The sequence below is a fragment of the Mercurialis annua genome, linkage group LG5, assembly GCF_937616625.2.
Source record: "Mercurialis annua linkage group LG5, ddMerAnnu1.2, whole genome shotgun sequence".
Classification (NCBI taxonomy): domain Eukaryota; kingdom Viridiplantae; phylum Streptophyta; class Magnoliopsida; order Malpighiales; family Euphorbiaceae; genus Mercurialis; species Mercurialis annua.
In genome coordinates this window covers 17895818-17910310 of record NC_065574.1, presented here as the reverse complement: position 1 = coordinate 17910310, position 14493 = coordinate 17895818, and positions in this window count along the sequence as shown.

Genomic DNA, 14493 nt, shown 5'->3' with positions numbered 1-14493 from the left:
CAAAACAATAACAGTGGTTCATGGGCGCTTCGTCCCAAATAACCAAGGCACTCTATTTGATTAGCTCGACTAACTATGTACCCCTTTTAATTTCACAAGACGAACAGTCATCTAAGTTGATTGGTATTTTAAATCTTGAATGTGCAGTTCGGCCACCCGGTAAGAGCAGCAACGCAATACTAGATGATGCAACAACTAAGACTATTTTGCCTTCTGATATGAAGTTATATATAATTGGTTCATATAACTAAGTTTTCCCAGTTCCGCCATGGCCATAAATGAAAAAAAATGCATGCCATCACCAAATTGAACTGAATTAACGATATCATCATGAATTGTCTTAAGTTCAATATTTAGCGTGTTTACTACCGATTCATATTTTATTTTTAAATCAAATGGGTCAAATTATAATTCTTCAACAATAAGCTTGTTGGCAGAATTAGCAAATACGGAGCCCGTAGGCAAAGGAAGCTTGTAATCTGGAAGTGAATTCCTATTACGATTCAATAACTTTTCCAGTTCGAAAAGCACATGATTTTTCAGTAATTCGTCTGGTATAATGATAGACGCAATACCAAAAATATGATGCATATTGTATTCAACATCGTCCGTAAAAGTACGCCAAAAGGTATTGAATAACCCCACAGGATCACCAACATCATATAAAATAAATAATATAACAAAAAGTCGACGAAGTTGTTGCGATGAAGCCCATGCTGTAGATTTGTCCAAAACTTGAATCCATTCTTTATTATCGCGTAATAAACCATTAGCCATGCAAGTCGCTTGGAAAATTGGATATTGAATTTCATCTAGTAATTACAATATTCAAAATAAAATAAAAATGTCAGCTGACCCTAATATCTAAAAAACTATTCATTTTCCCTATTATGTTTCATCTTCCTCAAATTTCCTCACAAAACCTGCAACTACCTCATTTTCTTTACGAAAAAAACTGATTTTTATTTAGAAGAATTCGTACGCTCCATTAAGGGTCCGACCCAGATCTGCAGTTGTATCTCATGTTGTGTCGGGCCAAGACGGGTACGGCGATCTAAAACCAAGTGTCTCGGTAACAGCGAGTTCATGTACGTTTTAACCACTATATTTACGTGTTGTATCATTGTCAACCTAATGTCATGTTTGCCCACGCTTAGCTGAAAAAAGTAACGGTGTTGCTATAAAGCCGCGCAATTTTGTTTTTTTACTAAATTTTGGCGAAAAGATCTTAACACTTTGTTATAGAAGTTTCTTTTTAAATGATGTTTTAAAATCCATCCAGTATCTGATATCACATATTTTTACTCAAAAAAATATAGTTAATGTGTCTCGTAGTATAATTTAAAGTCTGTTAGTTATGTAATTATGTGAATAACGAACAATTCACAGTTTATGAACCTAAAGGCTAACAAAATTTATAGGTAATAAAAAAATTATGTCATGCAGTACAATTATTAAATTAACTCGCTGGTTTGTTTTGAACAGTCTGTTAACTCAGCAAAGTGAACAAAATCCAGCAAAAAACCTGCAGTTTTGGTAAAAATTCAGATGGAAATGCTCATACTGGTAAAAACTGCAATACATTTCAACTAAAAGCTAAATACAATGTAGAACTAAAAGTATTTATTATCGTAGTTGCTTTTATAATTAATAGTAATACGCTACTATGTGCCGTGATATATAGCGGCCAGATGACAATTATTTAAATAACAGATTAATGAAAAAAATTCATTAATATAAACGAACATAGTATACAACTAAACAAATCTAAAAAATAAAACACAAATATTATCCATACGCCCTTAAATACTCCAAAGCAAAGGAAATATTAAACTGTAATAATTATGATTTATGTTTTTTATATTTTTGCCTTGTGGCCTTATACTTAACCATCAGCCCTATGTATAACATATTATCTCCACCACAATGTTCGAGAATAGTGTTCATGGCTTTAGTTGAAACTTCCAACCGATGTGTGTGGTAATAATTTATTTGAAAATCAAACTTGTCTTTTAAAAATTCAACTCCGCATTGGGCAGCCAAATCTTTGGCATCGTCTTCGAAAATACTACTTTGTCCATGGAATTCGGCATTAGCTAAACCCATAACACAGTCTGTAAATATTAAAACCATTATGGCATCCCATATGTTCCAGTCTGGTTAGTTACTTTGTAAAAATATGGCGGACAATGCAAATAAGATAACGTTAACATAAGCAAGTAGTCAAATGTCACAATAAGTTGCGGTATCTAGGTAACAAAAATAACCAATTGGATAGTGTCTGGTCATGAAATCCAAAAAGTGAGTTAAACACATAATCATATTAGTGGATAAATATATATTTAAATATATAGTTATTCACTAACAGACGCAAGCAATTAATGGGTATTGCATTTGCTTAATATGTGTAGATGCTGTCAATAAGCATCCGAATTTTTTTTCGGAACACAAATGCATTTAAATGTGTATTAATTGATAATTTACAATTGTATTACCTTGTATAAGATATTTGTATGTTGATGCGAAAACTTACAAAAACAAAAGATAACGCTAACCAATTTATAGTTGTATGGCAGGAGGGGGATTTGTATAAGAACCTCAGTAATGCTAACCAATTTATAGTTGTATGGCACGGCTAGTTGAATTGCGAAAGAATACATTTTTTTCTCTTGGGAAGTGAGTAAAAAAAGATAACACAAAGGCGACAGAAAAGGAAACGTTGCCCGTGATCCACGATTGTTAAAGGTACATTTGATTCTTGAAAAAAAGAGTAAGTCAGTCTACCTTGCGTAGGGATATAGAGTGCGGCTACAATTGTTAATTTTATTGTTCGATGCAAGAGGTTGCGTTAAAATTAATACAGCGAGAAATTGAATGCACATCTACCACAACAATAATTCATGAATTTGTGTAAAAGAATTGAAGCAAATGCAAAAACAACGGTAGCATCCCATAATGTGCTAACCACTTTGTAAAAATATCGCGGAAATCATAATTCAGACAATGTTAACATAAGCAAGTAGTCAAATGTCACGATAATTTGCGGCATCTGGTCAAAAAAAATTCCAAGTGCAAAGCTTCTGCTTAGTTTGTGAAAAACAAATTAACACGCATAAATACAATAATTAATAAATTCTAAGTAATTAATAAATTTACAATTATCATACATTTTTGAAGTAGTTAATAAATTTACATCAGCATAGTTTTTTAAATAATGCAAGGACAAATGTAAATAAATTGTGGCCACCTGACATGATACATGTTTTAATTTATTTTCTTCTAAAAAATCAGCTAACACGCATGTTTACTAACTCATATACACTCACATGCACAATGATTATTAATTTGTAATATTATTACCTTGTATGAGATATGCGACTATTGTTGAAGAAATCTGCAGAGTTTTTGAGAATGGAGACAACATGATAAGAAATTAAAATAGTTTAAAAAAAAAAGCTAACCGCAATTGGCAGAGTTGTGTAATGCACACTAAAATCTAACCAATTAACATTTGAAATGGCAGGGCAAAAAAAAGGCTGTCCTTAATTCACGATGGATAAAGTTGTCCAGAAGTTCCTCAATTATGTAATTTACAGGTTAGTCTATAGTCCTAGAGATATAGAGGACGGCTATAATTTTGCGGGTGTCTATCGATGCTACTGAAGTTGAGCACATTGATATTGGGAAAATTTGACACACCATCTCTAATTCGATAGCCATGGTAGTTTGGAAACACTGTTGGAGCAAGAGACCTTTGAAAGATTCTAAATATCTTTACTTGTGTTGGCAGAGTGCGTTGCTCGAGGTGAAGAAAAGTTTCAGCAATGAAAACAAAAATGGGTCTCATTGTGTAAAAATAACCAATAATACATGCATGACATGACGTGAGAATTGAAAAAAAATGAATAAAATTGTAGTGGTTCCTGCACGGCATTAGATAATGTGGCCTCATAAAACATATGCATCTGAACACTATAGTGATCAAGTAAGGGAATTACCAAATAATGCTCGCACATGGCTTGTGACGCACTGTACCATGTACAGGGTTTTCAACTTCAATTTCATAGTATAGAATATAGATATGGACGCTGAAGGTATTTCTGTAGTTAAGTGAAAAAATGTTGAGCATTTGAAAGAGAAATGAGATGAAATGACAAATGTAGACATTTAGATGATTTTTATTCGGCCTATCACCTCAAAAAACCCAACCTTTTATCCTCTTTTCAATTCTACCCTGACGTTGAAAAATGGTCAAATTTACCCTATTTCGCATTTTCTCGTTTCAATTGTACCCTAATTTTTTAATTTTTTACATTTTTTTTATTTAAATGATGAAATCATTCCATTCAAAAAAGTACAAATAAGCCTTTTATTTTTAAAAACTAACTAAAAACCATAGTGTAATTAAAACTAGTTTAAATTCTTAATTAATTTAACTAAATTTAAATAAATTTTCAACATATACAATTAATATATGCTAGATATGGAGAACGTTTTTAAATTTTTTTCCAAACGGAAAAAACATCAATTTAATATTTCAGGATATAATTGAAACACAAAAATGTGAAATAGGGTAAAATTGACCAATTTTCAACGTCAGGGTAGGATTGAGAAGAGACTAAAAGGTCGGATTTTTTTTGGCATTAGGCCTTTTTATTATGATAGTTATTCTGAAATTAGTTTACAGTTAATATTATTTTGGTAAATTGAACCCAAAACACTGTTCAATATACAATATTTTGAGTTCTCTTTTAGATTATAACTAAAAAAACCCACAACTTTTGAGTAGAGTGGCATATGTGTGGATTTGTATGGATATGTGTAGGGTCTAGATGACAGAGTTCTAAATGATAAGTTATCCATTTATTACCCATTTAAACTGTAAATGGGTACCCATACCCATTTTATCCAATTTAAGCTCAACCCATCCATTTATGTTATAATATATGATTTATATATTTTATCATATATCATTTACAGTAAGTTTTGGCTCATTAAAAGTTTGAATTATAATATCATAAAAAAGTCTAAATTACAAATAAATATTAAAAAAAAAAAGAGAATATCACAAAAATACCACAAAAATGCCTCAACATTTCATACATTGTCACCTAACTCCATTATTTATCATTCCTACCATAAAAGTACAAAAGTTTACAACAAACACCATTCCATTAAAAATGTGACACATGGCAAACATGACATTATCTTAATAAAAAGGAATAAAAATAGCTAGCACATGTGATTTGCGTGTCAGAGCGCGTCAGCGCACGTCACAACGCGTCAGCACGTCAGAGCGTCGGCCAATAGCACGCAAACATCAACAAATTATAAACACAGTTTTGTAATATCATCTGATACATCTCCGATACATCTCTGAGATATCATTGATACATTCTCCAAAAAAATAAAATTGACAGTTTTTTATTTATCTTTTAAAAATATATTTTGATTATATATCGTATTTTATTATTCCTGTATATTTATAAATATAAAAAAATCCACAAAATTATTCAAAGTAATATTTACAAAAATTAGAAAGCTAGTTTAATTAACTACAATAAATAATTATGTATCAATGATGGATCAAACAAATATATGTAAAAAAATATACAGTGTGTAAATTTAGTAAAAATGTATCTATCATGTATCTATTTAAATACATTTAAAAATATATCTATCGTGTATAAATTATGTATCAGCAATGTATCTATTAAATACATTTAAAAAAATGTGTCTATCATGTTTATATATATATTTTTATAGAATTTGACGATGATTTATTTGAATATATCATATATATATATATATCCACGCTATAAATAATACTCCAACGATGGCAGTCCTTGAAACTATCAAACTTGACAAATCAGAAATATATCAGCGATGTATTAAATATGTAGCATATATGTATCGGCGATATATCAAATTATATGTTTAATAATTTTTCAATTTTCAACGTAATTTGACAATAGTCTTTTTTAAATACGTATAAATTATGTATCAGAAATGTATCACATATGTATCCGAGATGTGCCAACTATTTATCGAATATTTTGTATTTCTACTCATTTTTTTTCCTTTCTTCCACCTTGGTCTTCCGGTCAAATCATGAAATCAAACCGATCAAATATAAACAAAATAATAAATATAATAATACTGATTAAAATGAAATAATTAGTTCATTTTAATTAGTATTATTACATATATGTTTATAAGCTTTTTAAAATATAAAAACGAACCAATCGAATTATGTATCATCTTTAATATTTTTTTTATAAATATCACATATAAATTATGTATCGAAAATGTATCACGTATGTATCCGAAATTCATTAAATATATATCGGAGATGTAAATATTTATCGAATATTTTGCACTTATACTCTTTTTTTCCTTTCTTCCACCTTGGGCTTCCAGTCAAATCATGAAAACAAACCGATCAAATATATATAAAATAATAAATATAATAATACTAATTATAAGCTTTTTTAAATATAAAAACGAACCAATCGGAATTAGTCAGTTAATTCAATTAATGTATCAAATATGTATCTGTCATGTATAAATTGTGTATCAGAGATGTATTAAAAATATATTCAAATTACAATTAAATATAGTGGATTAGAAATCAATAAGCACTAGAAAAACTCATATTAATTAGTATTGTTACATATATGTTTATAAGCTTTTTTAAATATAAAAACGAACCAATCAGAATTAGTCAGTTAATTCAATTAATGTATCAAATATGTATCTATCATGTATAAATTGTGTATTAGAGATGTATTAAAAACATATTCAAATTACAATTAAATATAGTCGATTAGAAATCAATAAACACTAGAAAAATTCATTTTAATTAGTATTATTACATATATGTTTATAAGCTTTTCTCAATATATAAGCGAACCAATCGAATTAGTCAGTTAATTCAATTAATGTATCAAATATGTATCAATTATATATAAATTGTGTATCACTAGAAAATAACATTAACATTTATAACATATCCAAAATTACAAATAAAAGTGAAATGAAATAAATAGCCTTGACTTAAGATAAAATTTAGATCATCAGTTTCCTATTACAATATCACTAAACCAAAAATAATTAACAAAACAAAATGTTATGCACTATTATTTTTGCCACCCAATTTCATGCCTTAAAAACAAAAATTAAAAATCCAACCCATATTAATCTAGCTACACAAAATAATTATGGTAAATCCGAGAACCAAATAAGAAACACTAAAGAGGAACAAACTAACAAAATCCCTCGTATACCATTTTCTCTCTTACAGCCTTAGCTTCCACATGTAAACTTTTAGCCTTGGCCGAACTCGTTGTGACGACAATGTTCCTGTTTTTGAAATTTGTGTGGAGGATCCGTTAGACAATAGATTAGCTCCCTTTACCTAAAATCTGCCCAGATCCAGCAGTCTCTCGCGTTCATAGCGAGGCGAGATGGCGACGAAGGCGATTGGTAGGCTAGGCGGAGGTCACATGCTGATGGAGATGGATATGCGGTGGCCGGAAATAAGAGTAAGTAGAGAGGTGATTAATTAATGGCTTTTTTGGTCCTTTTTTATGCAAGGGCCTTTTATGCGAGGTCCTTTTTGGTCCTTTTTATGCTTTTCTCTTTATTGTATAAGACGCATGCAGTATACACGTGGTGGGTTAGAAGGAAGGTGGTGTTGGTTGAAAAGTAAAATGGAAGTTGGTATTTTATGAAAAGAAATTGTAATAAAGTAAACAAATCAATTAATACTGCATTATGTGAAATAGTGAGTCATTAATGTGGTTTTTTTGTTATTTTCTCAAAAAAAAAATAACAGTTCACTTAATTAAATTTGATTATATAAATTTAATTAAATTAAAAAAAAGATACTTAAATCAAAATATTCTAATGCTATTAGAAAAAAAAATTAACTTACTGAAACTTACAGAATAAAGTTTATAAACTTCCTAATTTAAATAGAAACAAAGTCTATATACTTAAATCTAAATATCAGCATATAGTTTCACAATTGTTTTTGAACAAATTTTGACCATTGAAGACATTCCATGCACAGGTTTCATTTTTAACTCTATTAATTCTCAAACTATTTGATGCTTCCGACTCCATTAAACATTGAATTCCAACTTCCAAGCCTGCCAAAATTAAAAATAAAATAAATTAAGCATAATTGCAGAGGTATAGCTTACATTTTGCCTAATTCAAAGTAATTTGCCCAATTTAAAGTTTGAACATATCAATCACAAATTTCTATAATTGGTAAACTGCAAGCACTTGAGATCAAAAATCAAGGTAGAAATAATAAAGAACACAAGGCATTATTATATTATTTATTAATTTGGTAAATTCCATCATTTTTATCTTTTGAAATCTTGGTTGCGGCTTTTGTTTACTGTATTGTTAATGTTAGGTTTGCTCTTATGTTGAAGATGACGAGGTGTCTTTGGCTTATTGGCTGCTTTGATTATTTTTTTTTTGGTTAAAGGTTTTTTTTAGGTCACTGATTTATTTTGCTTTTAACATATTGATTCCTTAACTTATTCCTTAACTGTTTTATAATTGATTTTAAATTTAAGTTACAAATTTAATTTCGACTATTACTTCGACGATTTAATTATTAATTATGATTTTAAATTACTTTGGGTACCATTATTTTAATTCTAGAATTAATATTAATCTTATTATAATTTAAATAATTTTTAATTAAATTATTTATTTGGACTATATTCAATAGGGAGTTGAATCTGTTTGTTAAATGAAAGAGATGGGTAAGTGACTAAAGTGGTATTTAGGTTTTTTTGGTTTAAATCAATAAAATTTTTAAGTTAAATTTTATCTACTGATTAATTGATTTTGATTTTAATTTGGGGAATTCATGTTAAATTAATAAGTTGACAGTTTGGTAATATTATTTTTAAATCTACAAAATAATATTTGAGTTATTAAAAATTCAATTAACAATTATTATTAATTATTATTTAATGGTTAATTAGAGATTTCGGGCTTAGCGTGTCAATGTGATTAAGTTTATATTTTTAAACTTTTGGATTTCGTTATATAAAATTTGACAAATTGAAATCGACGATTATTTTATAATTTAAATTAATATAATTACTGGGGTAATTATATTTGATTTTAAATATCTTTTTGGTATGTCATTTTGGCTAAATTATAATTTAGCTCTTGAACGTTTTTAAAATTTATCTGATTAAGTTTTTGGTTGTAACTTGGGTTACTTAAAGTTAAAGCTATTGGGTTCCGTTTTAAATATTGATTTATTATTTTATCAAGTTGATTTCATAATTATAAACTATGGTTTATAATTGGATATGATTATATTCATTTTATCAAAGTGATTTTTGAGAATTATAAACTTTGGTTTATATTTTGATAAAATATTTTGGGTTGGGTTAGACTTGGGTCACCCGACATGTGAGGTAGCTTGGTAGTTATTGGTAACTCGGCTAACCCATTATTTGAGGAATTGATTTAAGTTATTATTTAAATATTATTTGAGTAATATTTTCCGGAACGGATTTTAAATCGGGAACCCAATAAACTTGACTTATTAATTTTGGGTATTGTGTTTACTCAAGGTGGATCGTATTTTGACTCGGGTCATTATGTAATTAATGGTTGTTTTTGCTTTGACTATGCTTGTGCGAGACTTGGTATAGTGCTAGTCCTGTGTGGTGTCTAGTACTCTCTAGAGTTAGGGTCTATTTTTAATTTATATTTATTACCTTGACTAGACCCGTCGACTGTTCGTACTTCAGAGGCGAACAAGAATTTGGTTGCTTGCCAGGATCACGTGGATTAGCAAGCAGTGAGTTTATATCTCTATTTACCTCTTTATTAAGCAAATATTATATTTTGTATATGTATATGTATAAACAGCTTTTGAACTGTTTTTCGGCATTGTGGATTTGATTTGGAACGTGCTACTCGATGGGCATCATCGGGACTGCGTGCGCACCGGTAATGATTATGGTATTGAGGTAGGTTTGAGATATGTCTCACCTTAGTGAGGGCACCGGTGGAAGATACGTCTCCTGGACTCACTATTAATTAAGTGGTAGTCGGGGAATCGGTTATTGAGATACGTCTCACCGACACGACAATGGATTTAGAATTGTGGTTTAGGGTTTCATTGATAATCCATAATGAAAATATTTTATTAAACGTTTTTTAAGGTTTTTAACTTAATAAATGTAAATGGTTATATAAACTCTACTCAGTAAATCTGACCCCGTTGTTTTCCCAAATTTTCCAGGTTTATGATTTGAGCTTTGGTCGATCTCCGTTTCTTCATTCTCGGAGGTTTTTATTTTATTTTCAGAATAAAAGAGTCGAACTGTTTTAAACTCTTAGACCGCAGTAGTAGTATCAGTTATTCATGTCTTAGTCTTTTATTTATATTTTAGACTATTGTTGTTGGATTGGTCCAACTATTATTTTATCAGTTTTGGCATGATTACAGTGTTTATGGAATTATATATATTATCATGCTGTTAGACATTATTTTTAAATAAGCGTACTTCAAATATATGCTGTTATATTGTACTGCTAGATTAGGTTGAAGTCTCGGTTGCCCCCAAGCATGTGATTTTCTGCAGGTTTATTGTTTTAAATGTTATAAGTTGGTTATCCGCAAGGCTAGCTACGGGTTTTGGTACAACCATACCCATACCCTAGCGCCGGTCACGATTCATGAAAATGGGTCGTGACAAACTTGGTATCAGAGCCAGGTTTCAAACTAAGGCCTTATGCATGTTAGGTATTATGTGTTTTTGGCATGATAAGTTGATGTCGTGTCTTAGGAACTACTGCGAAATTAGGATTCCTGTCTTGTCTTTTTAAAACGTCATCATTTGTTTTCAAACTTTCAGCCTACATCCTATAGGTGATGTCTGTCAGTCTTTATTTGGTATTGATGCTATGATTGACAATTAATTTAACTTGGATGTTACTTGCTGTGATTTATTATGTTGAGGTTACTTCACTTGGGTGATTTTACTATTGCTTTCGATTTCTCGGAAAATCTTAGGTTGGTAATTTTTTTTAAAACTCATACTTGGGTATGATGTTGTTTGATAAATTTTGCCTTTATGCCACTAATGAATTAATAATGATGGATTATTTGGTAGTACATTTTGACTTTGGCCATAATTGTTGTGTGCTATATACGCTAGTACCTATGAGGATACATTTGGGCGTTAGCCTTTGTTTCTAGTAAAGGAATTTTGAGTTAAACTTTAAAACGTGTTTTGTGGTCATATATGGTTTGACCACATGTTTCTTTAAGGGTTTTCATTAAGAAAAGTGGTTTTGTTTTAATTATGTTTTGACACAGAATCGTAAAAGAGGTTTGATTTTTAATTCTTAAAAATGTTGATTTTTGGTTAAGTTACCAAAAAAAAAATTCTTATATTTTGAAATATTATGTTTGATTTGATGTTAACAAACGATGATTTCAAAAACATATCTTTAAGAGATGAGTCATTGATTGGAGAATTTAACGTTGAAGTTATTTGACCATGTTGTTGTATGTTAGCATTTTAAATTTTTGGGATTTATAGAATGGTTGTCTGAGATTAAAGATTTCTCAATTGAGTTTTAAATTACTGTTTAGCAGTTGGTTTAAGTCGAGCTCCCAAATTTTGAAAGGATGAAATTTTTATTAAAATATTTTTCGGATTTACGAATATTTTGAATACATTTTATAATCAGTTGTATTGGGTTCGACTTGGGTCACCCAAATTTAGAAGTTGAGCTTGGTAGTTGTAATGACTCGGCTAGCTCGATGATTTTATTATTTGAGATACTTGGGTATCCGTTTTAAAGCAATTGATTAATAAGTTCACAGATAGTGATTTTGTTTTAACCGTGGGGCTTAACTAAAAAATTTGGAAGTTTGATAATTGACTTTAAGATTTCAAAATAAATTTTGAAGCGTATTCTTAAAAGATTATATATTATAGAATGATTTGGTTACAAAAATTCAAGCTTGTTTTAGCATGTCTTGATTTTCTCAAAGTATATTTGGGTTAATTTTGTTCAATGGCATGCTTACATGATTTATGGGTTGTAGAAATCGTAATATTTTGCTTTTGATTTGCGTTGTATAATTCGCTTACAAGTTGGAGTAAGTTAATTGTTTTGTTTTGTCTCTTCGTGCGAAGTAGCACGTGAGACGATTTATTTCACGTGGTTATGGTTTATACCTTAATGTTTGGTTTGATTGCGAGTCAAACTTTTGTTCAGACCCTGTTTTGATCTAGTTTTTGCTTTGGATAGCTGGGTTTGCTATATTGTTGTTGTGAATCGAAATCTTTGGGTTTCGATATCGAGGAAGATGAGGGAAGTATTCCTTTGTAATGGTTGGATATTGGAAATTATGATCCAAGAAGATAGATCGGTGTATTAATACACTGGTGGTTTTCATCAGGTATGATGATTCGATGCGGGAACTGGCGGTAAGTTTCGTAGGAATGTTGTGATATGTTATTGTTTGTTGGGTATAAGTTTCAATTAGGGTTGAGGTTAGTTGGATATTTATGCAGAAGAGTTGTAACAGAATTATTAGGTTGAGTTGTTTTTTAGCATCGAATGTTGCTAGGTTGCAAGTAAGGAATTGAGAAATATTTTGAAGTTATCGAGTGCACATCTCACAGAGTTTAACGTCTAGCAAGTATTTTATTGAGAAGTTGATTTCAAAGGTTGAATTGTTAAATATATTTGAAATATTTTCAACACGTAATTGTGCTCAGACATATCATGAACATGCATTTTGAATGCCACGAATAGGATTGCATTGAGCATTGAATGTGTTCACTAAATAAAAGATAAAAAATGATATATGCAAAATAGTACATTCATCACGTGCATAGAAATAATTAGGGTTGGATGCAACTCTTTGGGGATGAGAGATGTCATCACCCTGGCGCACAATTATGTAAAATGGATTTTATCGATAAAGTGATTTTAAGAAAGATGTTTTAAAATGAGCTCGCGAGTCACATTGTGATAAATGTATTTATAAAGTTGTCGGATTTCAAATCATTTGAAACAGTTACTGAAATATAGCTAGACAAATACTCTGTGATGATGGTGGTGAATGCTTTGGATGATTACGTTGTAATGGATCTGTCTGCTTTGTCAGAATCTTGTGTTTTATAGAGAGTAAGAATAAATTTTGCAGTTGCACTCAAGATAAAGTTGTGCCATGTATGGTGTATGGTTAGACTCAAATTAGGAAGTGTTCGTGATAATTTCTGATTTGTGATTTAGGGATTTGTGGATTAAGGATGTTGGTTATGCTCCATGTGCGTGTATACACTATATTTTTGTTTTTAACGAGACTTTATCTTTCAGATTAGGTTTTGTCCAAGTACTTTGGGTATATGGACATAAAAGTATTTTAATAAACAAAGAGATTTGTGTTGTTCAATTTTACCTTTTTTGAGAAAATGAAGGAATTTTATCAAATTGGATAAAAAAGGAACAATAATTTTGTGGGCTTAACGATTTCTTCAAATCGTGATTTTATTTACAAATTAAGATTTGTAAGTGAAAATAAAATTTTAATGTTTTAAAAAATTAATGTGTATTTTCAATACGAAAGATTTCTCCACGGTTTGTGTATTTTCGAAAAGGGGATAAATTGATTTTAGCAAGTTTGGTTTAAAGAAAACATAAATTTTGTCAATTGAACTGTTTCATAAATTTGCAAACGTATTTAAAAGTAAAGGAAAATTTCGGATTCAAAAGGTGGATATTTTAAAAAATTTCAAGGGTTCACAAAACCGATGGTTTTCAACGGTAAAGGCATTTCTATATTAAATATAAAAGGAGGCGTAAGACGTAAAGTCTTTTAAAGAGAAGTGGAAAATTTTGGGATATAAAATGTTTGTATTAAAAGATTTTAAACCCCAATGGGTTGGTTTTGAGCATAACTAACAATCTGGTCGTGGTGAATTGGTTGTAGTGATCTCTTGTTGTATACGAGAATATAGTCATGATTGAACAATAAATTTTGTGAATTCAGTTTGGTTTGAATATATAAGCTAGGTGATTTGAGAATCGAGGTTTGTTTTAAATAGGTTTCGACTGCCAAGATTGGTTGGTCGATTTTGTTGGTTGATGGTATTATTGTAATGTTTGTGTATCGTTCTGATCATGGTTGAACCCTTTGGTTTGAGAGACAAAATCTTTGAGTTGTGAGATGCAGTTGATGTCCAGTTTAGTTGTGGCGTCATGTTTCTGAATGATTGGAAGAATCATTATGATTGATATTGTTTATCAGTGATCTAGAGATTTTTGTTGCCGTGAGAGAAGTTCGCTTTTCTTTGAATTGCGATATTAGTTTTGTTTTGTGATTCACAAGTTAATGGTATTGTCGAGCTGATCTTAGTTGATTGAACCTAGACGATTCTAGTGGTGTTTAGTTTTTTGCCATTATTTTGTGAGAGCATA